Here is a 26,459-nt window from a genome sequence, read left to right as displayed (position 1 = left end):
GTTTTAACTTGAATTTCTCTGATGACAAATGATATTGAACACTTTTTCTACAAATTATTGGTCACGCAACATTTACATATCTTTTTTGTGAAGTGTTTAAGTGTTTTAATTTTTAAATTGGGTTGTTTGTCTTTTTGTTAGGTGATACAGATGTTCTGTGTATATTCTGCTTTAAATACTTTGTCAGTTTTATGTATTATGAACATTGTCTCCCACAGACATGGTTTTGTATTTATTTCTTGATGGTGTTTTGTGAAGAGCAAAAATTTTTAGGTTTTAGATATAATTTTGATAAATTATAAAATAAATTCTTTTTCTATTATGATTTGTAGTTTCTGTGTACTTGCCAAGAAACCTGTGCCTACCCCAAGCTTTTAAAGTTCTCCTCCTATATTTTCTTCTAATAGCTTTATTGTTGTAGTGTTTGTATATGAGTCTATTATCAATCTTTGATTTGGAGTATGGTGTGTAGTAGGTATCAAAATTGTTTTATTCCAAAGGGAAATTCAGTTGTTCTGTACCATTTATTAAAGCAGGGTTCCTTTACCATTGATTAGCTGTACTGCTTTTACTAAAACGAAGGCTCTATTTCTGTACTAGCTATCCAGTTCCATTTATCTCCTTTTTCCAGTGCTATTTTTCTCTTGATTACAGTTGCTTTATAAGAAGTCTTAAAGTCAGATAGCATAAGTTCTACATTTTTATTTTTTTCCCACTAAGAAGAATTTTAGCTATTTTCATCCTTTGCCTCTTCAGATAAATTTTAAAATTATCTCACCAATTAAAAAAACTTCTATAGATTTTGTTATTTCATTGAATCTGAAGATAAGTTTGGGGAGAACTAATGTTAATATTGAGTCTTCTGATTCATGAACATAGTATATATTCATTTATTTAGGTTTTCTCTAGTTTCTGTCAATGATGTTTTGTAGTTTTTAGTATAGAAATCTTTTACATTATTTGCTAAGTATGTTTCTAAATAGTTGATGCTTTTGATGCTATTGTAAAATTTAAAATTTCATTTATTTATTTATTTTGAGAGGAAGTCTCACTCTGTCCAGGCTGGAGTACAGTGGTTTGATCTTGGTTCACTGTAACCTCCGCCTCGTGGGTTAAAGCTTTCTCCTGCCTCAGCCTCCTTAGTAGCTGGGAGTACAGGCATGTGTCACCATACCCAGCTAATTTTTGTATTTTTATTAGAGATGGGGTTTCATTATGTTGGCCACGCTGGTCTCAAACTCCTGACCTCAAGACCTGCCCACTTTGGCTTCCCAAAGTGCTGGGATTACAGGCATGAGCTACTGTGCCCAGCTTAAAATTTCATTTTCAAATGGTTAATTACTAGTATATAAGTAAATAAATATAGTTATTTTTGGATGGTGACTTTATGTTCTGCGACATTACTAAATTTGCTTATTACTTTTAGTAGTATTCTTGTAAATTCTTTAGAATTTTTGTCAAACACAATCATGTCATTGAAAATAAAGACAGTTTATATCTATCTTCTGAATCTTTCTGCCTGTTTTTTTTTTTTTTCTTACCTTATTGCTCTATCTGGGACCTGTAGTTCAATATTGAATAGATGGGTTGAGAGCAGAGATCCTTGCCTTGTTTGATCTAAGGAAAAAAATTATTACTTTAGTGTTACATATAATATTACCTATAGGCTCTACTTAGATGCTGCAATGGTTTGAATGTTTATGTTTCTTCAAAATTTATGTTGAAACTTAATCCCTAATGCAATAGTATTAAGAGGTGGAGTCTTTGGGGGAAGTGATTAAGTCATGAGACTTCATGAATGGATTTTTACCCTTATTAAAGGGCTTGAGGGAACTACCTATGCCCTTTTGCTATGTGAGGAGAGAAAGTATATCCCCTGCACAGGATGCAGCAACCAGGTACCACATTGGAAGCAGATAACAGGCCCTCACCAAACACCAAACCTTCTTATTTAAATTAGAATCAGAAGAAATTGATTTTATATCTTTATTTTATTATTATTATTACTTTTTTGACACAGAGTCTCACTCTGTCACCCAGGCTGGAGTGCAGTGGCACAATATCTGCTCCCTGCCACTTCTGCCTCCCAGGTTCAGGCAATTCTCTGCCTCCTGAGTAGCTGGGATTACAGGTACCCACCACCAAGCCCGGCTAATTTTTTGTATTTTTAGTAGAGATGGGGTTTCACCATCTTGGCCAGGCTGGTCTTAAATTCCTGACATCGTGATCTACCTGCCTCAGCCTCCCAAAGTGCTGGAATTATAGACGTGAGCCACTGTGTCCAACTTATATCTTTATTCTTTTAAAAAGCATAGACATTTAAAGCTATAAATTTCCCTCCAAGAAGTAGTTTTGCTGTATCCTAAAAATTTTAACATATTCTGTTTTCGCTGAGTTCAAAATATTTTCTAATTTCTTTCATGCTTTATTTTTGAGCCATGGGTTACTTATTAGTGTATTTTAAATTTCCAAACATTTGGGAGATTTTCTAGATTTCTTATTGATTTCTAATTTCATACCATTATAATCAGAGGACATATTCTGTATAATTTCAAACCTTTTAAATTTATTGAGGCCTGTTTTGTGGCCCATTACATGGTCTATTTTGGTGACTGTTTCATGTGCATTCTGTTCTTCTTGAATGCAGTGTTCCATAAATACTAGTTAGGGCAATTTAATTGGTAATATTGTTTGATATTCTGTATCTTTACTGATTTCTTTTTGGTTCACTAGTTCTTCCTATTAACAGGAGAGAGATACTAAGTTTTCCAACTATGAATGAGAACTTATCTATGGTTTCTTTTAGTTTTACCATTTTTTTTGCCTTGTATTTTTGGGAGCTTTAATATTAAACACAAGCACATTTAGTAGTTTTGCATTACTTTGATTAATTAGCCCTTTTGTTAGGTCTTTCTGTCTCTGATAGTATTTATCTTAAATACCCATCTGAGTCCTTACTTCTTATTTACATGGCCACATTAGCTTTAGTATGCATAGTCATGGGAGGGTAAATAGTTTTTCTCCTTTTAAAATTTCAACCTATGTATATATTTATTTTGAAATTGTGCTTACTATAAAAAACATAATTGGGTCTTGCATTTTATCCAGTCTGACCATCTCTGTCTTTTAATTGTAATAATTAGTACATTTACATTTAATACAATTGTTGACAAGTTTGGTTTCTATTTGTCCTATCTGCTTTTTTATTTCTCTCTTCCTCCTTTTCTGCCATTTTTTGGGTGAATCAAATACTTTTTAGTGTTCCATTTAGTACCTCATTTTTATTTGTATCTCTTTATATTAACTTAATAGTCTTGTAAATAGTTTTCAGAAAGAATTTATCATAGACATTATTTTAAAATTTATTCTGGATTTTTTCATACCTTTTTTTGGGTGCTGCCACTTTCCTTCTTCTTTTTCTTTTGTATGTCAAGCTTGAGACCACATAAAGCATTGTCTGCAACAAAGACTCCAACAAGTTCTCCTTGCTTCCCAAGATATCATGTCTTTTCAGTTTCAAAATGTATATTCCCACTAAGGAAAGAAAAGAAGGGCTGACTTTGTGGGATAGAAATATGGAGGTGGAAACAGAGCAACAATAAATGAGAAATGGAGACTTTGCTATTTCTTCAGACTTATTTGCTGAGAAAAGTAAACCTTATCAGCAGTTTTCTGTAGTGGAACACTATTACACTGTTTGTGGCACTGTAAACTAGTTCAACCATTGTGGAAAACAGTGTGGTGATTCCTCAAGGATCTAGAACTAGAAATACCATTTGACCCAGCCATCCCATTACTGGGGATATACCCAAAGGATTATAAGTCATGCTGCTATAAAGACACATGAACACAAATGTTTACTGCAGCACTATTCACAATAGCAAAGACTTGGAATCAACCCAAATGTCCATCAGTGACAGACTGGATTAAGAAAATGTGGCACATATACACCATGGAATACTATGTAGTCATAAAAAAGGATGAGTTCGTGTCCTTTGTAGGGACATGGATGCAGCTGGAAACCATCATTCTCAGCAAACTATCACAAAAACAGAAAACCAAATACCACATGTTCTCACTCATAGGTGGGAATTGAACAAGGAGATCACTTGGACACAGGAAGGGTAACATCACACACCAGGTCCTATTGTGGGGAGGGGGGAGTGGGGAGGGATAGTATTAGGAGATATAACTAATGTAAATGACGAGTTAATGGGTACAGCACACCAACATGGCACATGTATACATATGTAACAAACCTGCGTGTTGTGCACATGTACCCTAGAACTTAAAGTATATAATAAAAAAGGAAAAAAAAAACAGAAATAACTTCATATAGAGCTGTGCTCAAATGTAGAATTTTCTGCCTTTTAACTAGCTGACTTTGGGCAAGTTACTTCACTTCTTTGATCTTTACTTTTCCACCACTTAACAAACATTTATTATTTATTGAGTTGAGACTTGAAATTTACTCTTAAAATAAGAAGAACCTAATGTTTTCAGTTATATTATTATCAAGACAAAAAAAGCAAAACAACAAAAAACACTTAGTGATATAACCTTGTAAAAAAATCTATTAAGGTTTAATCAAACTATTTTAATTTTTTTCCAAAGTATCAAGCTGAAAATTCAACAAGAAGCTGGGGCCTTTCATCTCCATATATTTTTCTTAATTTTTTTAAAATTTCAATAGCTTTGGGTTCATTGATTTTTAATGCTTGTCTATAACTACAGATTTCAAATTTATGACATTTGTGTATTACTTAGGCTACATGCATGTTGTTATTAAGAAAGGAAAATACAGTAATTTCTGTTATAATTTTTATCTCATTTCTAATAACAGTTCATACATTTGATACACTAAATCATGCCCTGTTTTTATTTTGTTATAGTTGAAGCTATTCAATGATTTGTAAGGTTTTCTTCCAACTTGCTAGAGCACATTTAAAAAATGCAATCCCAGAGGGCATGCTATTGAATTTCTCAGCAGAAGTCATTGCTTTGTAACAGGTTCTTTAGGAGATTATTCTTCACGGACCAGGATGTGCCCATCTCATAGCAGTTCTGCTGTAGATAATAATGTTCTGATAAGACTGTATGTAGATGCCTCTAAAGATCTGTTTTTAGATCTTTTTTATACCAGGAAGGATATAACTTCTCTGTCTAGGTCAACCAAAGCACCAGCTGTTTTGGGAAAATTTATGTCCCTTGTTAGGCATGGAAAGCATTACTATTTATGTTAGAGATTGGTGACATCTGTGTACTTCACGAAAGCTCTGTGAAAGAATCAAGACAAATGCAGAGAATGACTTGTTTTTCTTCTTTAAGTACTGTTATTCTGCTTCCTTTGTTTTACAGGTATAACAAAAAGTAAAAATAATTATCCATCAAGTGATATATTAATGTATTTTCCCTCAAAAGGAGAAGTTTTGTATGTGAGAGTTATGCATAAAAATAATTAAAATGGAAATTTTACTAAAACCCCCAAAGTGAGGATGCCTGGGACCATGGGATAGCTTCATAGTAATAAAGACCCTTCTTTGCAAATGCCTCTTCACAGAGAACAATTGGCATGTGATACTAATGGCTATGAGGGGACCACAGAATCATGAACTTTTTGCCAGATCCTTCATTGGAAGGCTTCGAAAGTAAATTAAGTCACTTCGGTCACTAGCTCTGGGAATTGTTATCCCAGATACGAATAAAAAGCAATACAACCTTTGAAAACTTGCTGTCTCTTGGAGCCTGCTTCCTCATCTTTCTAAATAAGAAGGAATAATAAACTACTTTCTTAAGTTATAATGATATTATAGAAATAAATATTTATAAAGTGCTTTGATGGAGAACAAAGGAAGATGCTATGAAATGCCAGCTACTGGTATTATTTAATCACATGCAGCACCTAAATCAGAAAGATTAAATAATGGTTGGCATAATAACTATTCTGCTTCATCTCAGTAAGTAATTTTTGCGAACTGTTGATTAGTATGTTCTTAATTCATATGAATTTAGCTATTACAGTCCGCTCTTGAACAATGGTGGATGGGGGGAGGGTTGGGGTGCTAACTCCCACACGGTTGAAAATCTATGTATAACTTTTGACTTCCCTAAAACTTAACTACTAATAGCCTACCGATGACTAGAAGCTTTACCAGTAACAGAAACAGTCAATTAACACATATTTTTTATGTTACATGTATTATATGCTGTATTCTTAGAATAAAATAAACTAGAGAAAAGAAAATCAGAAGGAAGATAAAAATACATTTCCAGTACTGTACTGCTTTTATTGATCCCATAAGTTTATGTCATCTGCTTACAAGTTGACTCCTTTGTCTGAAATGGTGGGCAACTGCAGCTGCAGACCTCAATCTATGATACATATCAAGCGATTCAACCTTTTCTTGTAATGTCATGACTTTTCTCTGCTTCTTGGGACCACTTCCAGCATCACTAGTAGCACTTTGTATGGGTTCAATGGTGTAATTCAATGTTTACAGTATTGCACTAAACAGGATGAAAAATACATGAGAACCACAAGAGATCACTTTTTACTGTGACAGCAATTTACTGGAGAGACAAACTGCTCATTTGGAGATATCAGCATCACACTGCGCTTTAAGTGGATCCTCATGGCACATGAGCTCACCGTAATAGCAACTGAAGGTGGCTACAAAATTATTACAGTAGTATATATAGTATGTACTATAGTTAATCTTATACAGTTATAATTGAATACTGCAGCTTTACATTTGTTTATATTTCTCACTATAACAAATGGTGCCATGTATGGTCTGTAAATGTTTCTGTGCATTAGTTTTGAAAAATTTTAACTTTTTGTAATACATTTGTGTATATTTTATGGTAGCAAATGATAAAATAGGCTACTAGCTACGTATATTTTATGTATTCATGACATACCTAACTTTTTCTTATTTTTTTTGATACTTTTTACTACATGGTTCATCTGCAAGTTTTTTCAAATTGTCACAAATCTCCAAAAATTTTTCCAATATATTTATTTTAAAAATTCATGCATAAATGGACCCATGCAGTTCAAACCCCTGTTGTTCAAGGGTCAACTGTAATGGTTTCATTTGCTTGGATAGAAAACAAAGCTCCTTACAAAGCTACATAAAGTCATGACTTGAAGGATTGCTACAAATCTTTTTGAGTTCTGTTTCCCAAAGAGATTCTTGGTTCAAATTAATGGTATGTTTGTATCTTTATGCCACTACAACTATTTTAAGCAGAAAGTAGGTTTAATGCTAAACCTATTTTTATTTCTTGTATTTCAGAATTTAGTTTATACATTAAATTTAAAGCATTTGAACTTGCTAAAATGAAGATATATCATTATTATTTCTAAGTCCATCCATTCAGTCTTCCTAGTGGGTTAATGATATAAATGTAATCTAGTAGCGTGAATAAGATTGGACAATCCCCACAAAGAATATTGAGCAAAAAGCTCATGATGCCTGATCACTAAAATTCCAGAGACTATTAGACTATTAAATTTAAAAATTTTCAATAAGTATTAAAAATAAAAATAAAATGATTTATTAATAAAGTATTATTTATTTTAAAATTATTTACTTAATTGATTTATTTTAAAAACTATGGAAGTAATAAGTATTTATTTTATCATACACAAACATTGCAGGAGCATGCGGAATAGGAAGCATACATTCCCTATCCCACATAGTAAATATACTTGAACATGAATGTTGGTACTTGGTATGTATAATTCTGTAGGAAACAGCTTGAGGCAGAGATACTGGGCTGTTCCTAATATTTTCCCCCCTTTTCTACTGTTTTAGAACTTTTAGTGGGGCATATAGTTGCCCAGAATAAAGACTTCATTTCCCAGCCTGCTTTGTATCTTTTTATGGCCACATAACTAAGTTATGGACAGTGGATTGCTAACGTAAGTATTTTGTACCAATTTCAAGAAACATTTTTTTTTTCAAAGACAAATGACATGTGTTCTCTGCTCCCCTTTTCTTCATTTGTTCCTCTGTCCTGCTGCCTGAAATGTGAGTAGTTCCTTGGACCATAAGCATGAGAGTTGTATCTTACGGAAGAGCTGATAATGACCTAGATCTCTCAGGACATCACGGACCAGAACCACCAGGGCAGTCTTGGCTTTCTTACTTCCAGACCAATAGATGAGAAAGACAAAGTTCTGTATTGTTTAAATCACACATTCTACTTTTTCCACATTTGCAACCCATGCTAATCTTCACTAAGAGAGAGTTCTGAAGATTTTGGATATATGCAAATGTAATTTAAATTTTTGACATGTGCTTCTAAATATTCCTTACAAAAATTATTTTACTTCATACTTTACTAAGAGGTCTATGCAAATGCTTTCCCCTCATAAGCTATTATGAGGATTTAAAATATTGTCTGAATAGGTTATTAATATACACTCTTTTTCAGTTTCTGCCCCTTTCATTTTATTTTCTTATCTTGCCCTACATTTTTATTGTTCTCTCTCTAGATTCTCTAATTTTGTTTCTACCTCTGTTGTGACTTTTTTGTCTCTAGCTTCTTTCTTAGCTTTCTCTTTCCTCCAAAGGGCAGATTGGAGTATTATTTTTTCTCTTCCTGAGGATATGCCACCTTGGATCTACTCCCTGGGGCTGGTTCCAGGGGTCTTAAAATCTGAAAAGGGTTTAAGCACACTCAGTAATTGTATTCTTGATGAACTGTGAACCACCACTATTGTGACATTTATGTATATCCTCCAAATTTCCAAAATTTAGATTGCTTATGAAAAATACATACACACAAAATGATAAAAAAATAGCATCTAGAGCTTGTTACCAGCAATTTGTACAAAGCAGGCCTTTGTGAAACTTAGGAAATCATTCTATTTTTAAAAGAGAGTATTATATGCAACTATTTTCTTTATTAATAATTGTGAGTCTTCCATTGTTTGTTATAGTGAAGGAGACTTTTTTTTTTTCTTTCTGTTCCTTCCAGAGCAGGGCTAACTCTTAGGCAGTGTGCCAGAGTCAGCCTAAGGAGACTTTTGACTGCTTTCTTTACCCTGGTTTTCCTAGCAGTAATTCTCCATGTGACATTGTTAGTGTCTAACTCTCTCCAACAATCCCAAGTTGTCATACCCACAGCCTTATCTTAAAGAACAGTCCATACACATTTTCTTACCCACAGGTCACCTTCATTTGTCTGCTTAAACTTGACGTGCTGGCCACAGCTGGTTTCTCCAAGGTTTACATCTGATCCTAAGGCAGCCATCTGGACTTGCCATGGTTACTGAGGCAACAGGTTCAAGGGCTTGATAAAAGGAGTCATGTAATGATTACTCAATTGCATTTTAAAAGTCTGAATGGCACACACTCATAGACACACATAAACACACACACACATTCAAGGGGCTGGGTAAAGGGAACTCCCAGAAGGAAAGGAATAAGGATGCCTCATGTGATAGCAGGAAGGAGACTGGAGAGAGAATACTAACCATGGCAGGGGAAGTAGACACAGTGTAGGGGAAACAGACACGAGATAAGCTGCCACAGGTGTGATTTAGTGGAAGTACTAAGCAGAGGATGAGAATGGATGGATAAGACATCAGAACTTCTGTGATCTTAAAAAAATTTTCAGTTTTTCAAGAGTCCAGCTATGTACCTTTTGAAAATGTTTTCTGTCTCATCTTCTTCCTCTTGTCCTTATAATAAATCCTACCTAGTCAGGTAAATTGGCATATCTTTCTCATCATAATTGGAAAGAGCCTATTTTTAATGTCCCTGTTTGTATCTGATTAAGCTTGTTACAGAATATATTTCCAGTTTTTTTCTGTTGGACTAGTTTTTTTCTCTTGCTTCACTAGGAAACAGTTTCATATTCCTCAGATTCGAGGTAATGATTCTGTCTCCTCAGTTCTGTGGTCTTCCTAAAGGACTGTGCTAGGAGAAGAACAAGCAAAAATTGGACACCAAATTGTTTTAAGGCTTGGTAGTTACTTGTTTATTGTTTAGTGTGTCACTGGTCTTTATTTAGTTGTTCTAGACATTCTGCCTACTCTCACCTACACAATTTTTATTTTTCTCTTTATGGATTGTTCTCATTGGCTTATAAACATATTATTAATCACATCTGAATAAAATTCTTTTCTTGATTTCACTTTCCCCGTTACTGCCACATCATTTCTTTGCTTTTCTTGGCAAATTGAAAGCATTGCCTATTTTTATTATTTCCAGTTCTCCTTCCATTCTCCCTTAATCTCATTACAATCCAGGTTTTCTTGTTTCCATCACTCCACTAAAACTGCTCTCAATAAAGGTATCAGTAACTTCCACATTGCTAAATCCTGTGGTTAATTTTCAGTCTGTACTTTATTTGACTTAGCAGTATCACATGATGCAGTTAATTCACCTGGCTTCTGCAAACACTTGATTTCCCTCCTTCATTTCCTGCTTACTCAAATTTTCTGCTTTCTCCCCTTCTTTGCAATCTTTTAATCATGGGAAAGTTCTGTTCTTAATTCTTTTTTTCTGCCAAAGAGAGAATAGAGTTGTTGTGTTGTGAAAATGCCATGTCAACAATTCAGTTCCCATTAGATTATTCTTTTAATCCAAACAGTGCAGAAGAATGGAAAGTGAGCTCCCCGCCCTGGGCCCTTGGTCCCACTCTTTGTAGTCTTAAAGTGTGGATGTTCAGCAGAAATTTACCATAAATTGATGGATAGTAGCCAATACTTGCTGTGCTCTCACAGTCATTTGTGGATACGCACAGAGCAGCAACATATTTGAGTTGCTCGATGTGCTTGTTTGCAGCTGGGCTTGCTCTACCTTCTTGTTCCAGCTCTTATACTGGAAACAAGAGTCCTTTTCAGGGTCTATTTAGTGCCACGTTTTCCTCATTTTTGTGTTTTGGAGGTGACTTTACTGTTTAAAGCGGTCCCAAGCATAGTGGTAGAGTGCAGCCTAGTGATCCTAGTCATAGGAAGTCTCTGATGTGCCTCGTGGAGAAAATAAATGCGTTAAACTTAGTTTAGGCATGAGTTCCACTCCTATTGGCCATGAGTTCAGTGTTAATGACTCAACAATGTATATTCAATAAGGTGCTTTAAACAGAAACCCATGTAAAAGAAGGCTGTATATTGACCAGTCAGTTGATAAAATGGTGGTGACCTGACACTAGCAGAAATCTAGCCCTAGGGGCGATTTATTCAGTATTTCTGCTAGGAGCAATGATTTAATATTTGCCAATTCAATGTTTCTGGAGACTTTACAGATCATAAGTACTGAGAATGAGAATCAATTGTATTTGCAAATTCGATAGTAACAAATTGACTTCTAAGATGTCTGTAATAATTTATACTCTAATCAACAGTCTATGAATGGCTATTTGCTTATTCCTTCACTAACAGTGTGTATTAGAAAATGTTGAGTCTGTCAGATAGGTTAAAAAGGTGTATTACTCTTATTTTAATTTATATATCTTTATGTATATTTATACATATGCATGCGTGTGCACGTGTGTGTGTGTGTGTGTGTGTGTGTGACGGAGAGAGAGAGAAAGGTTTGCTTGTATCTTTTCCCCATGTTAAAAATTGGGTCCTTGGTGTTTTTTCTCATAGATTTATGAAAGCACTTTATATATTGAAGAAATTTATCCTTTACTGTATTGGTTGAAGATTTTTTTCTCAATTTGTCATTTGTCTTTCAACTTTAAGTTTTTTTTGACCATTAAAAACTCTTTATAACACTATATAAAAAGTTTTGAGATACAGCCGGAGATTATAGTGGACAGGAGGCAGGACTAGATTGCAGCCACTTGAACAGACAAAACAGTGTGTGAAGGCTCACATCAGGAACTTTTGCCCCAGAACGACTGCAGGAATACATTAGGAAAGCCAAGAGAACCCACAGAGCCTCTGAAGGAAGCAGACTGCTCCTGCAGGACCCAGGAAACACCCCAAATACTGTGAGTGCTCAAACTGTGGAAGTGGGAAAGGGAGATCATCTGCCCCCAAACACACTCCCCCACTGGGGAACCCTGAGGGTCTAGATTACAGAAGATTCTTACCTTACCTGGAGCTGAGTCAATTTAGAGAACTGAGAGAAATACAGGAGTACAGGAAGCAGTGGGAAAATCCCTGTGGGCTTGCTGGGTCCCCTAGAAGGCCCTTTCTGCCTCACCTCACAAGGGTCCTTGAGGAGGGCTGCCACAGGCACTGGGAAAAGGCCACAGGGAGAAGGAAACCTCCAGCTGAACTTTGTAACAATTTGAACCAATCAAGAAGTCTCCTGGCCAGAACTCTGGGAAGGGCGTGAATCTGGTGTGCAGACTTCACAGGCAGGGGAAGAAGGAACACCCTACTTACTTTTGCAGGTGGGAGGTGGGTAGCTTGGGGCAAGTTCCTGCTTGCCACTACCTGGAAACAGACTTGGTGCTGTTGTAGGGGGTGGGCATGGTGGGAGTGAGACTGGCCCTTTGGGTTACTTGGGAGCTGGGCTGGGTGAGGCCTGTGAGTGCCAGCTTTTCCCCACTTCCCTGACAACCTGCATGACACTGCAGAGGCAGTCATAATGCTCCTAAGAACATAGCTCTATTGACCTGGGAACCACACCTCCATCCTCCACAGCAATTGCAGCAAGACCCACCCAAGTAGAGTCGGAACTCAGACACGCCTAGTCCTGTCCCCACCTAACGGTCCTTCCTTCACCACCCTGGTAATTGAAGACAAAGGGCATATACTCTTGGGAGTTCTAGGGCCCCGCCCACTGCCTCTTCCTCCCATACTACCGCAGCTGATGCTCTCTTGAAAATGCCACCTCCTGGTAGGAGGCCAACCAGCACAGAAATAGTCCACTAATCAAAGCTAAGGACCCTCGCAGAGTTCATTATATCCCCCTGCCACCTCCACTGGAGCAAGTGCCAGTATCCATGGCTGAGAGACCCACAGATGTTTCACATCACAGGACTCTGTGTGGACAACCCCCAGTACCAGCCCAGAGCCTAGTAGCCTTGCTGGGTGGCTAGATCCAGAAGAGAGATAACAATCTCTACAGCTTGGCTCTCAGGAAGCCACATCTCTAGGAAAAGGGTGAGAGTACTACATCAAGGAAACACCCTATGGGACAAAAGGAACCTTGAGCCCTAGACCTTCCCCCTGACAAAGCCTACCCAAATGAGAAGGAGCCAGAAAACCAGCTCTGGTAATATGACAAAACAAGGTTTTTTACACTCCCCAAAAATCACACTAGCTCACCAGCAATGGATCCAAACCAAGAAGAAATCCCTGATCTACCTGAAAAAAAAATTCAGAAGGTTAGTTATTAAGCAAATCAGGAAGGCACCAGAGAAAGGGGAAGCCCAATGTAAGGAAATCCAAAAAATAATACAAGAAGTGAAGGGAGAAACAGTCAATGAAGTAGATAGCATAAATAAAAAACAATCAAAACTTCAGGAAACAATGGACGCACTTACAGAAATGCAAAATGCTCTGGAAAGTCTCAGCAATAGAAATGAATAAGCAGAAGAAAAAACTTCAGAGCTCGAAGACAAGGTTTTCAAAGTAACCCAATTCAACAAAGACAAAGGAAAAAGAATAAGAAAATATGAACAAAGCCTCCAAGAAATCTGGGAATATTTTAAATGACCAAACCTAAGAATAATCAGCATTCCTGAGAAAGATGAGAAATGTAAAAGTTTGGAAAATACTTTAGGGGAATAATTGAGGAAAATTTCCCTGGCCTAGCTAGAGAACTAGACATCCAAATACAAGAAGCTCAAAGAATACCTGGGAAATTCATCACAAAAAGATCATCACCTAGGCACATTGTCATCAGGTTATCTAAAGGTAAGATGAAAAAAAGAATCTTAAGAGCTATCAGGCAAAAACACCCAATAACCTGTAAAGAAAAACCTATCAGTTTAACAGCAGACTTCTTAGCAGAAACCCTACTAGCTAGAAGGAATTGGGGCCCTATCTTCAGCCTCCTCAAAGAAAACAATTCTCAGTCAAGAATTTTGTACCAAGCGAAACTAAGCTTCATAAATGAAGGAAAGATATAGTCTTTCTCAGACAAACAAATGCTGAGAGAATTTGCCACTACCAAACCAGTGCTACAAGAACTCCTAAAAGGAACTCTAAATCTTGAAACAAATCCTGGAAACACACCAAAGCAGATCTTCTTTAAAGCATAAATCTCATAGGACCTATAAAACAAAAATACAATTAATAAAACCCAAAAAAACAGGAAACCAAGGTATACGGGCAACAAATAGCATGATGAATGGAATGGTACTTCACATCTCAATACCAATGTTGAATGTAAATGGCCTAAATGCTCCACTTAAAAGACACAGATTGCAGAATGGAAAAGAATTCACCAACCAACCATTTTGCTGCCTTCAAGAGACACATCTAACACATAAGGACTCACATAAACTTAAGATAAAGGGATGGAAAAAGACATTCCATGCAAATGGACACCAAAAATGAGCAGGAGCTATTCTTTTATCAGACAAAACAAAGTTTAAAGCAACAACTGTTAAAAAAGACAAAGAGAGGGTCATTATATAATGATAAAAGGCCTTGTCCAATAGGAAAATATCACAATCTTTAATATACACCTAACACTGGAGCTCCCAAATGTATAAAATAATTAATAATAGACCTAAAAATGAGATAGACAGCAACACAATAATAGTGGGAGACTTCAATACTCCACTGACACCACTAGACAGGTCATCAAGACACAAAGTCAACAAAGAAGCAGTGGATTTAAACTATACCCTGGAATAAATGGACTTAACAGATATTTACAGAACATTCTAACAAACAACTGCAGAATATGCATTCTATTCAACAGCACATGGAACTTTCTCCAAGGTAGATCATATGATAGGCCACAAACAAGCCTCAATAAATTTGAGAAAATTAAAATTATATCAAGCACACTGTCAGACCACAGTGGAATAAAACTGAGAATCAGCTACAAATGGAACCTCCAAAACCATGCAAATACATGGAAATTAATAACCTACTTCTGATCATTGGGTCAAAAACAAAATCAGGAGGGAAATTAAAAAATTCTTTGAACTGAATGACAGTGGCGACACAACCTATCAAAACCTCTGGGATACAGCAAAGGTGGTACTATGAGGAAAGTTTATAGCCCTAAACACCTTCATCAAAATGTCTGAAGGAGTACAGACAATCTAAAGTCATACCTCAAAGAACTAAAGAAACAAGAACAAACCCAAACCCAGCAGAATAAAGGAAATAACTAAGATCAGAGCAGAACTAAATGAAATTGAAACAAACAAACAAAAATACAAAAGATAAGTAAAACAAAAAGCTGGTTCTTTGAAAAGATAAATAAAATTGATAGATCATTAGCAAGATTAACCAAGAAAAGAAGAGAGAAAATTCAAATAAGCTCAATTAGAAATGAAATGAGAGATATTAGAACTGACACCACAGAAACACAAAACGTCATTCAACCTTTATGTGCATAAACTAGAAAACCTAGAGGAGATGGATAAATTCCTGGAAAGATACAACTGTCCTAACTTAAATCAGGAAGAATCAGATACTCTGAACAGACTAATAACAAGCAATGAGATTAAACGGTAATAAAAAAAATTACCAACATAAAAAGGTCCAGATCCAGATGGATTAACAGCAGAATTCTACCAGACATTCAAAGAAGAATTGGTACCAATCCTATTGACACTATGCCACAAGATAAAGAAAGAGGGAACCCTACCTAAATCATTCTATGAAGCTAGTATAACGCTAATACCAAAATCAGGAAAAAACATAACCGAAAAATAAAACTACAGACCAATTTCCCTGATGAACATAGATGCTAAAATCCTTAACAAAATACTAGCTAACCAAATCCAATAACATATCAAAAAGATAATCCACCATGATCAAGTGGGTTTCACACCAGGGATGCAGGGATGGTTTAACATACACAAATCAATAAATGTGATACACCACATAAACTGAATCAACAACAAAAATCACAGGACCATTTCAATAGAAGCAGAAAAAGCATTCGACAAAATCCATCATCCCTTTTTGAGTAAAATTCTCAGCAAAATCTGCATACAAGGGACATACCTCAAAGTAATAAAAGCCATCTATGACAAACCCACAGCCAACATAATACTGAATGGGGAAAAGTTGAAAGAATTTCCTCTGAGAACTGGAACAAGACAAGGATGTTCACTCTCACCACTCTTCTTCAACACAGTACTGGAAGTTCTAGCCAGAGCAGTCAGGAAAGAGAAACAAATAAAGGGCATCCAAATCAGTAAAGAGGAAGTCAAACTGTTGCTGTTTGCTGATAATATGATTGTTTACCTAGAAAACCCTAAAGACTCCTCCAGAAAGCTCCTAGAACTGATAAAAAAATTCAGCAAAGTTTCTGGATACAGAATTAATGTACATAAATCAGTAGCTCTTCTATACACCAACAGCAACCAAACTGAGAATCAAATCAAGAACTCAACCCCTTTTATAATTGTTGCATAAAACAAAACAAAACAAAAACTTAGAAATATACCTAACCAACGAGGTGAAAGACCTCTATAAGGAAAGCTACAAAACACTGCTGAATGAAATCATAGACAACACAAACATATGAAAACATGTCCTATGCTCATGGATAGGTAGAATCAATACTGTGAAAATGACCATAATGCCAAAAGCAATCTACAAATTCAATGCAATTTCCATCAAAATATCACCATCATTCTTCACAGAATTAGAAAAAACAACCTTAAAATTCATATGGAACTAAAAAAGAGTCCTCATAGCTAAAGCAAATCTGGACTAGATAAAACAGAACTGGAGGCATCACATTACCTGATTTCAGACTATACTCTAAGGCCATAGTCATCAAAACAGCATGGTCCTGGCATAAAAATAGGCACATAGACCAATGGAACAGAATAGAGAACTCAGAAATAAACCCAAATACTTACAGCCAACTGATCTTTGACAAAGCAAACAAAAACACAAAGTGGGGAAAAAGACACTCTATTCAACAAATGGGGGTGGGATAATTGGCAAGCCACATGTAGGAGAATGAAATTGGATTCTCATCTCTCACCTTATACAAATATCAACTCAAGATAGATCAAGGACTTATATCTAAGACATGAAACTATAAAAATTCTAGAAGATAACATTGGAAAAACCCATGCAGACACTGGCTTAGGCAAGGATTTCATGACCAGGAACCCATAGCAAATGCAATAAAAACAAAGATAAATAGCTGGGACTTAATTAAACTAAAGAGCTTTTGCACAGCAAAAGGAACAGTCAGCTGAGTAAACAGACAACCCACAGAGTGGGAGAAAATCTTTACAATCTATACATCTGACAAATGACTAATATCCAGAATCTATGATGAACTCAAACAAATATTAGCAAGAAAAAAACAATCCCATCAAAAAATGGGCTAGAATAAACAATTATCAAAAGAAGATATAAAAATGGCCAACAAACATACGAAAAAATGCTCAACATCACTAATGATTATGGGAATGTAAATCAAAACCACAATGAGATACCACCTTACTACTCCAAGAATGGCCATAATAAAAAAAATTAAAAAAATAGATGTTTGCATGGATGTGGTGAACACGGAACACTTCTACACTGCTGGTGGGAATGTAAAATAGTACAATCACTATGGAAAACAATGTAGAGATTCCTTAAAGAAGTAAAAATATATACATTTGATCCAGCAATCCCACTACTGGATATCTACCCAGAGGAAAAGAAGTCATTATATGAAAAAGAGATTTGCACATGCATGTTTATAGCAGCACAATTTGCAATTACAAAAACATGGAACCAACCCAAATGCCCACTAATCAATGAGTGTATACAGAAACTGTGACACACACACACATATATATGTCACACATATATGGGCATATACCTATATATTTTTTGGATATATACCCATATATGTGTGACATATATATGTCACAGTTTATACATAAATACACACAACGGAATACTACCTAGCCATGAAAAGAAATGAATTAATGGCATTCACAGCGACCTGGATGAGACTGGAGACTATTATTTTAAGTGAAGTAACTAAGGAATGGAAAAACAAACATCATATGTTCTCACTCATATGTGGGAGCTAAGCTATGAGAATGCAAAGGCATAAGAAAGATACAATGGACTTTGGGGACTCAGGGGGAAAGAGAGGGAAGGTGAGGAATAAAAAACCACAAATTGGGTGCAGTTTATACTGCTCAGGTGATGGTTGTACCAAAATCTCACAAATCACCACTAAAGAACTTACTCATGTAAGTAAACACAACCTGTTCCCCAATAACCAATGGAAAAAAACAATTAATAAAAAAGTTTTTATAGAGTAGAATTTATCAGTCTTTTCCTTTCTGGTTTTGAGCTTTGATTAGAAAAACCTTCTCTCTATGTGAAAATAATTTTTTAATTTATTTTACTTTTTTAGATATTTTAATTTTTTATTTCTTTTTGAGATGGAGTCTGGCTGTGTCTCCCAGGCTGGAGTGCAGTGGTGTGATCTCGGCTCACTGCAAGCTCCGCCTCCCGGGTTCACGCCATTCTCCCGCCTCAGCCTCCCAAGTAGCTGGGACTACAGGCGCCCGCCACCACGCCCTGCTAGTTTTTTGTATTTTTAGTAGAGACGGGGTTTCACCATGTTAGCCAGGATAGTCTCGATCTCCTGACCTCGTGATCCACCCGCCTTGGCCTCCCAAAGTGCTGGGATTACAGGCTTGAGCCACTGCGCCCAGCCTTTATTTCATGTATATACATAGGTGTGTATATTTCTGGGGTACATGAGATGTTTTGATACAGGAATACAATGCATAATAACATCAAGATAAATAAGATATCCATCACCTGAAACAATTATGCTTTCTTTGGTTACAAAGAATTCAGTTATAATCTTTTAGTTATTTAAAAATGTACACTAAATTATCGTTGACTGTAAGCACTCTGTTGCAGTATCAAATACTAGATCTTATTCTATCTAATTATATTTTTGTACCCATTAACCATCCCCACTCCTCCCCCACCACCATTCCCAGCCTCTGGTAACCATCATTCTATTTTCTATCTGTAAGTTCAGATGTTTGAATTTTTAGTTCCTACAAATTAGTGAGATCATATAACGTTTCTCTTTCTGTGCTTGGTTTATTTCACTTAACATAATGACCTGTAGTTCCATCCATGGTGTTGTAAATGACAGGATCTCATTCTTTTTATGACTGAATAGTACTTCATGGCATATATGTACTACATTTCCCTATCCATTCATCTGTTTATGGACAAATAGGTTGTTTCTAAATCTTGACTATTGTGAATAGTGTGGCAATAAACAAGGGAGTGAAGATATCTCTTTGATACACCGATTTCCTTTCTTTTGGGTATATACCTAGCCGTGAAATACCATATGGTAGTTCCATTTTTAGTTTTTTGAGGACCCTCCAATCTGTTCTCCACAGTGGTTGTACCAATTTACATTCCTACCAACAGTGTGTATGGGGGTTCCCTTTTCTCCACATCTTCACCAGCATTTGTTATCACCTATCTTTTGGATAAAAGTCATTTTAATTTGGGTGAAATGATCTCATGGTAGTTTTGATTTACATTTTCCTGACAATCAGTGTTGTTGAGTACCTTTCCATATGCGTGTTTGCCATTTATATGTCTTCTTCTGAGAAATGGCTATTCAGATATTTGCCTATTTTAAAGTCAGATTATTAGATTTCTTCCTATAGAGTTGAGCTCTTTATATATTCTGATTATTAATCCCTTGTCAGATGGATAGTGTGCAAAGATATTCTCATATTCTGTGGCTCATCTCTTCACTTAGTTGATTTTATCCTTTGCTGTGAAAAAGCTTTTTAATTTGATGTGATTCCATTCGTCTATTTTGCTTTGGTTGCCTATGCTTGTGAGGTATTGCTCAAGTAATCTTTGTCCTGAAGAGTTTTTCCAACATTTTCTTTTTTCTCTTTTCTTGCTCTAATATAACCTGGTGGCTTTTTTTTTTTTCTTTTGCCAGAGTCTCACTTTTTTGCCCAGGCTGGAGTGCAGTGGCATGATCTCAGCTCACTGCAACCTCTGTCTCCCAGGTTCAAGTGATTCTTGTGCCTCAGCCTCCTGAATACCTGGGATTACAGGCATGTGCCACTACGCTTGGCTAACTTCTGTATTTTTAGTAGAGATAGAGTTTTGCCATGTTGGTCAGATTGGTCTTAAACTCCTGACCTCAAGTGATCCGCCTGTGTTGGCCTCCCAAAGTGCTGGGATTACAGGTGTGAGCCACCGTGCCCGGCCCCCAAGTTTTCCTTTAGCAGTTTCATAGTTTGAAGTCTTAGACTTAAGTCTTTAATCTATTTTGATTTGAGTTTTGTATATTGTGAGGGAGAGGTTTTAGTTTCAGTCTTCCGCATATGGATATGCAGTTTTCCCAGCATTATTTATTGAAGAGATTCTCTTTCTGCCAATGAACGTTCTTGGCAACTTTGTCAAAAATGAGTTCGCTGTAGATGTATGGATTTGTTTTTGGGCTCTCTGTTCTGTTCTATTGGTCTATATGTTTGTTTTTAAGTGATTAGTATGCTGTTTTGGTTACTATAGCATTGTGATATAATTTGAAATCAGGTCATGTGATCCTTCCAGTTTTGTTCTTTTTGCTCAGGACAGCATTAGCCATGCTAGGTCTTTTTTGGTTCTATCTGCATTTTAGGACTGTTTTTTTCTGTTTCTGTGAAGACTATCTTAGGTATTTTGATAGAGACTACATTGAATCTGTAGTTTCCTTTGAGTAGGATGGACATTTTAACAATATTGATTTTTCCAATACATGAACATTGGAAAGAAAATAACATTCTTTTCTTTCCAATTTTTTATGTCCTCTTCAATTTCTTTCATCAATATTTTATAGTTTTCACTGTAGAGATATTTAACTTATTTGGTTAAATCAACTCCTAGGTGCTTAATTTTATTTGTAGCTATTTTAAAAATGGGATTACTTCCTCAATTTCTGTTTTCAGATTGTTCACTGTTAGCATATAGAAATACTATGATTTTTGTATGTTGATCTTGTATTCTGCAACTTTACTGAATTTGTTGTTAGTTCTAATAGATTTTTGGTGGAGTCTTTAGTTTTTTCCAAATACAAGATCATGTCATCTGCAAACAAGGATAATTTTACTTCTTCCTTTGCAATTTGGATGCCTTCTTTCTCGTGTCTAATTGCTTTACCTAGGACTTCCAGTACTACGTTGAATAACAGTGGTGAAAGTGGGCATCCTTGTCATGTTCCAGATCTAGAGGAAAGGCTTTCAGTTTTTTCCCCCATTCAGTATGATATATATGGCTTTGATTGTGTTAAGGTATGTTTCTTTTCTACTCAGTTTTTGAGGGTTTTTATCATGAAGGGATGTCAAATTTTATCAAATGTTAAATGCTTTTCAGCATTAATGTAAATGATCATATGGTTGTTGTCCTTCATCCTGTTGATATGATGTATCATGTTGATTGATTTGCATATGTTGAACCATCCTTGCATCCCAGGCATAAGTCCCACCTGGTAATTACAAACAATCATTTTAATATGTTGTTGAATTTGGTGTGCTTGGATTTTTTTGAGGATTTTTGCATCAATGTTCATTAGACATTCTGGTCTGTAGTTTTCTTTTTTTTGATGTGTCTTTGTCTGATTTTAGTATCAGGGAAATACTGACTTCATTCAATGAGTTTTAAAGTATTTCCTCCTCCTGTATTTTTTGGATTAGTTTGAGTAGGATTGATATTAGTTCTTCTTTAAATGTTTGATAAAACTCAGTAGCAATGCCATTGGGTCCTGGGCTTTTCTTTTTTGGCAGGTTTTTAATATGGCTTTGATCTTATCACTTGTTATTGGTATGTTCTTGTTTTGGATTTCTTCATGGTTCAATTGTGATAGATTGTATGTGTCTAGAAATTCATCATTTTTGCTGAGGTTTTCCAATTTATTGGCATATAGTTATTCATAGTAGCCTCTAATGATCTTCTGAATTTCTGCAATATTGGTTATAATGTCAAATTTTTTAATCCTTGATTTTCTTTATTTGGGTCTTTTTTTTTCTTAGTTTGCCTTTTGTTGCCATTGCTTTTGGTGTTTGAGACATGAAATCTTGGCCCATGTTTATGTCCTGAATGGTACTTTGTTCTTTTTGCTTAGGATTGTCTTGGCAATGCGGGCTCTTTTTTGGTTCCATATGAACTTTAAAGTAGTTTTTTCCAATTCTGTGGAGAAAGTCATTGGTAGCTTGATGGGGATGGCGTTGAATCTATAAACTACCCTGGGCAGTATGGCCATTTTCACAATATTGATTCTTCCTATCCATGAGCATAGAATGTTCTTCCATTTGTTTGTGTCCTCTTTTATATCGTTGAGCAGTGGTTTGTAGTTCTCCTTGAAGAGATCCTTCACATCCCTTGTAAGTTGGATTTCTAGGTATTTTATTCTTTTTGAAGCAATTGTGAATGGGAGTTTACTCATGATTTGGCTCTCTGTTTGTCTGTTATTGGTGTATAAGAATGCTTGTGATTCTCAGTCCAAAATCTCCTTAAGCTGATAAGCAACTTCAGCAGAGTCTCAGAATTCAAAATCAATGTGCAAAAATCACAAGCATGGGGAAAGGATTCCTTATTTAATAAATGGTGCTGGGAAAACTGGCTAGCCATAGGTAGAAAGCTGAAACTGGATCCCTTCCTTACACCTTATACAAACATTAATTCAAGATGGATTAGAGACTTAGATGTAAGACCTAAAACCATAAAAACCCTAGAAGAAAACCTAGGCAATATCATTCAGGACATAGGCATGGGCAAGGACTTCATGTCTAAAACAGCAAAAGCAATGGCAACAAAAGTCAAAATAGACAAATGGGATCTAATTGAACTAAAGAGCTTCTGCACAGCAAAAGAAACTACCATCAGAGTGAACAGGCAACCTACAGAATGGGAGAAAATTTTTGCAATCTACTCATCTGACAAAGGGCTAATATCCAGAACCTACAAAGAACTCAAACAAATTTACAGGATAAAAACAAACAGCCCCATCAAAAAATGGGCCAAGAACATGAACAGACACTTCTCAAAAGAAGACATTTATGCCGCCAACAGACACATGAAAAAATGCTCGTCATCACTGGCCATCAGAGAAATGCAAATCAAGACCACAATGAGATACCATCTCACACCAGTTAGAATGGTGATCATTAAAAAGTCAGGAAACAACAGGTGCTGGAGAGGATGTGGAGAAGTAGGAACAATTTTACACTGTTGGTGGGACTGTAAACTAGTTCAACCATTGTGGAAGACAGTGTGGCGATTCCTCAAGGATCTAGAACTAGAAATACCATTTGACCCAGTCATCCCATTACTGGGTATATACCCAAAGGATTATAAATCATGCTGCTATGAAGACACATGCACACGCATGTTTATTGCAGCACTATTCACAATAGCAAAGACTTGGAACCAACCCAAATGTCCATCAGAGATAGACTGGATTAAGAAAATGTGGCATATATACAACATGGAATACTATGTAGCCATAAAAAAGGATGAGTTCATGTCCTTTGTAGGGACATGGATGCAGCTGGAAACCATCATTCTCAGCAAACTATTGCAAGAACAGAAAACCAAACACCGCATGTTCTCACTTATAGGTGGGAACTGAACAATGAAAACACTTGGAAGCAGGAAGGGGAACATCACACACCAGGGCCTGTCATAGGGTGGGGGTCAGGGGGAGGGATAGCACTAGGAGATATACCTAATGTAAATGACGAGTTAATGGGTGCAGCACACCAACATGGCACATATATACATATGTAATAAACCTGCACATGGTGCACATGTACCCTAGAACTTCAAGTATAATAAAAAATTAAAAGAAATAAATAAATGGAAAAAAAGAATGCTTGTGATTTTTGCACATTGATTTTGTATCCTGAGACTTTGCTGAAGTTGCTTATCAGCTGAAGGGGATTTTGGGCTGAGACGATGGGGTTTTCTGAATATACAATCATGTCATCTGCTAACAGGGACAATTTGACTTCCTATTTTCCTAATTGAATACCCTTTATTTCTTTCTCCTGCCTGATTGCCCTGGCCAGAACTATGTATTCCAATTTCTTTGTTAAATTTATCTGATAGGATTGTGAATTTCTTCTTTGTGTTATCTTGAATTTCACTGAGGTTTCTCAAAACAGCTCTTTTGAATTCTTTTTCTGAAAGGCACATACCTCTGTCTTTCCACAATTGATCCCTGGTACCTTATGTTTGGTGAGGTCATGTTTTCCTGGATGGCCTTCATGCTTGTGAAAATCCATCAGTTTCTGGGCATTTAAAATTAGGTATTTATTGTCATCTTCACAGTCTGGACTTGTTTGTAACTGTCATTCTTTGGAAGGCTTTTCAGGTATTTGAAGGGACTTGGGTGTTACGATCTAAGTTTTTAGTCACTGCAGCCATATCTGCATTAGGGGGCACCCCAAGCCCAGTAATGCTGTGGCTCTTGCAGACTTGTAGAGGAAGAGTCTTGATGGTCTTGGATAAGATCTGGATGAATTCTCTGATTTACCAGGCAGAGACTCTTCTCTTCCCTTACTTTCTCCTAAACAACTAGAATCTCTTTCCTGTGCTGAGCTGTCTGGAGCTGGAGGAGGGGTGACACAAGCACAACTGTAGCCACCATAGCTGGGACTGAATTGGGTCAGATGTGAAACCAGCAAAGCAGTGGGTCTTGCCCAATGCCCATGGTATCCACTGCCTGGCTACTGCCTGTGTTTGCTCAAAGCCCTAAGACTCTACAGCCAGTAGGTGGCAAATCTAGCCAGGCTTGAGTGCTTCCATTCAGGACAGCGAGCTTCCTCTATCTCTGGGCAGGTTCAGTGATGACATCTGTGACAAGGGCCTGGAGGTGGAAACCTTAGGAATCTACCTGATGCTCTCTTCTACTGAGGCTGTTCTGGCACCCATGCTGCAAGACAAAGTTCTTCTCACTCTTCCCTCCTCTTTCCATAAGCAGAGGAATCTCTCTCCATGGTCATCACCACCCCAGTCCTGTGGTGAGTACTCCCTGGCTACTGCTGATGGTTCACTCAAGGCCCAAGGGTTCTACTGTCAGCTTGTGGTCAATGCTGCCAGGCCTGTGCCTCTCCCTTCAGGGGGAGTGTGCTCCCCTCTGCCCCAGGGCAGGTCCAGAAATCTTGTCCAAGTGTCACAGCTTAGAATTGGGAGCCCCAAGAGGCTGTTTGTTGTTCTACCTCACTGTGGCCAAGCTGGTACCTAAGCTCAAGACAAAGTTTCCTTCACTCTTACTTTTTCTTTCCTAAAGCAAAAGGAGTCTCTCCCCTAGCTACCACAGCTGGGAATGTGCTGGGTCACACCTGAAGCCAGCACGTCTTTGAGTCTCACTCCAGCCCACGATGATTCCTGCCTACCATTGCTGATTATTCAGTGACCAAGGGCTCTTTTTTAAAACTTTCAAGTTTTGGGCATATAGGTGGTTTTTAGTTATATAGATAAGATCTTTATTGGTGATTTTCCAAGATTTTGGTGTACCTGTCATCGCAAATAGTGTACACTGTAGCCAATATGTAGTTTTGTTTTTTTTTTTTTTTGAGATAAGAGTTTCGCTCTGTCGCCCAGGCTGGCATGCAGTGGCACAATCTGTAACCTCTCCCTCCAGGGTTCAAGCGATTCTCCTTCCTCAGCCTCCCAAGTAGCTGGGACTACAGGCATGTGCCACTACGCCCAACTAATTTTTTGTATTTTTAGTAGAGATGGGGTTTCACTGTGTTAGCCAGGATGGTCTTGACCTCGTGATCCGCCTGCCTCGGCCTCCCAAAGTGCTGGGATTACAAGTGTGAGCCACTGCACCCGGCCACCAATATGTAGTTTTTATGCCTCACCAACCCCAACCCTTCTCCCTGAGTCCCTAAAGTCCATTATATCATTCTTATGCCTTTGCATTCTCATAGCTTAGCTTGCACTTATAAGTGAGAACATATGATATTTGGTTTTCTATTCCTGAGTTACTTCAGTTAGAAAATGGCCTCCGGCTCCATCCAAGCTGCTGCAAAGTCTATTATTTTATTCAGTTTTATGGCTGAGTAGCATCCCAAGGTGTATATGTACCACATTTTCTTTATCCACTCGTTGGTTGATGGGCATTTATGTTGGTTCCATATTTTTATAAGTGTGAATTATGCTGCTATAAATATGTATGTGCAGAGTCTTTTTCATGTAATCACTTTTCCTCTGGGTATTCAGTAGTGGGATTGCTGGATGATTGGTAGCTCTATTTTTAGATCTTTATCACCATAGTTTCCATAGTGGTTGTACTAGTTTACTTTCCCACTAGCAGTGTAAAAATGTTTCCTTTTCA

At 36.8% G+C, this 26,459-nt stretch overlaps 1 long non-coding RNA gene across 1 annotated transcript; it reads right to left on the bottom strand.

The window, feature by feature from the left end:
* Window positions 1–1,518: 1,518 nt before the first annotated feature.
* LOC135971146 (uncharacterized) lies at window positions 1,519–9,295 on the bottom strand. The gene is made up of 3 exons (XR_010587224.1): window positions 9,175–9,295; window positions 3,384–3,534; window positions 1,519–1,617 (listed from the first exon to the last, which is right to left on the bottom strand). It is a non-coding gene; the product is annotated as an uncharacterized lncRNA (long non-coding RNA).
* Window positions 9,296–26,459: the final 17,164 nt, after the last annotated feature.

The sequence above is a fragment of the Macaca fascicularis genome, chromosome 6 (genome assembly GCF_037993035.2).
Source record: "Macaca fascicularis isolate 582-1 chromosome 6, T2T-MFA8v1.1".
NCBI lineage: Eukaryota > Metazoa > Chordata > Mammalia > Primates > Cercopithecidae > Macaca > Macaca fascicularis.
This window is presented reverse-complemented; position numbering and strand designations above follow the sequence as displayed.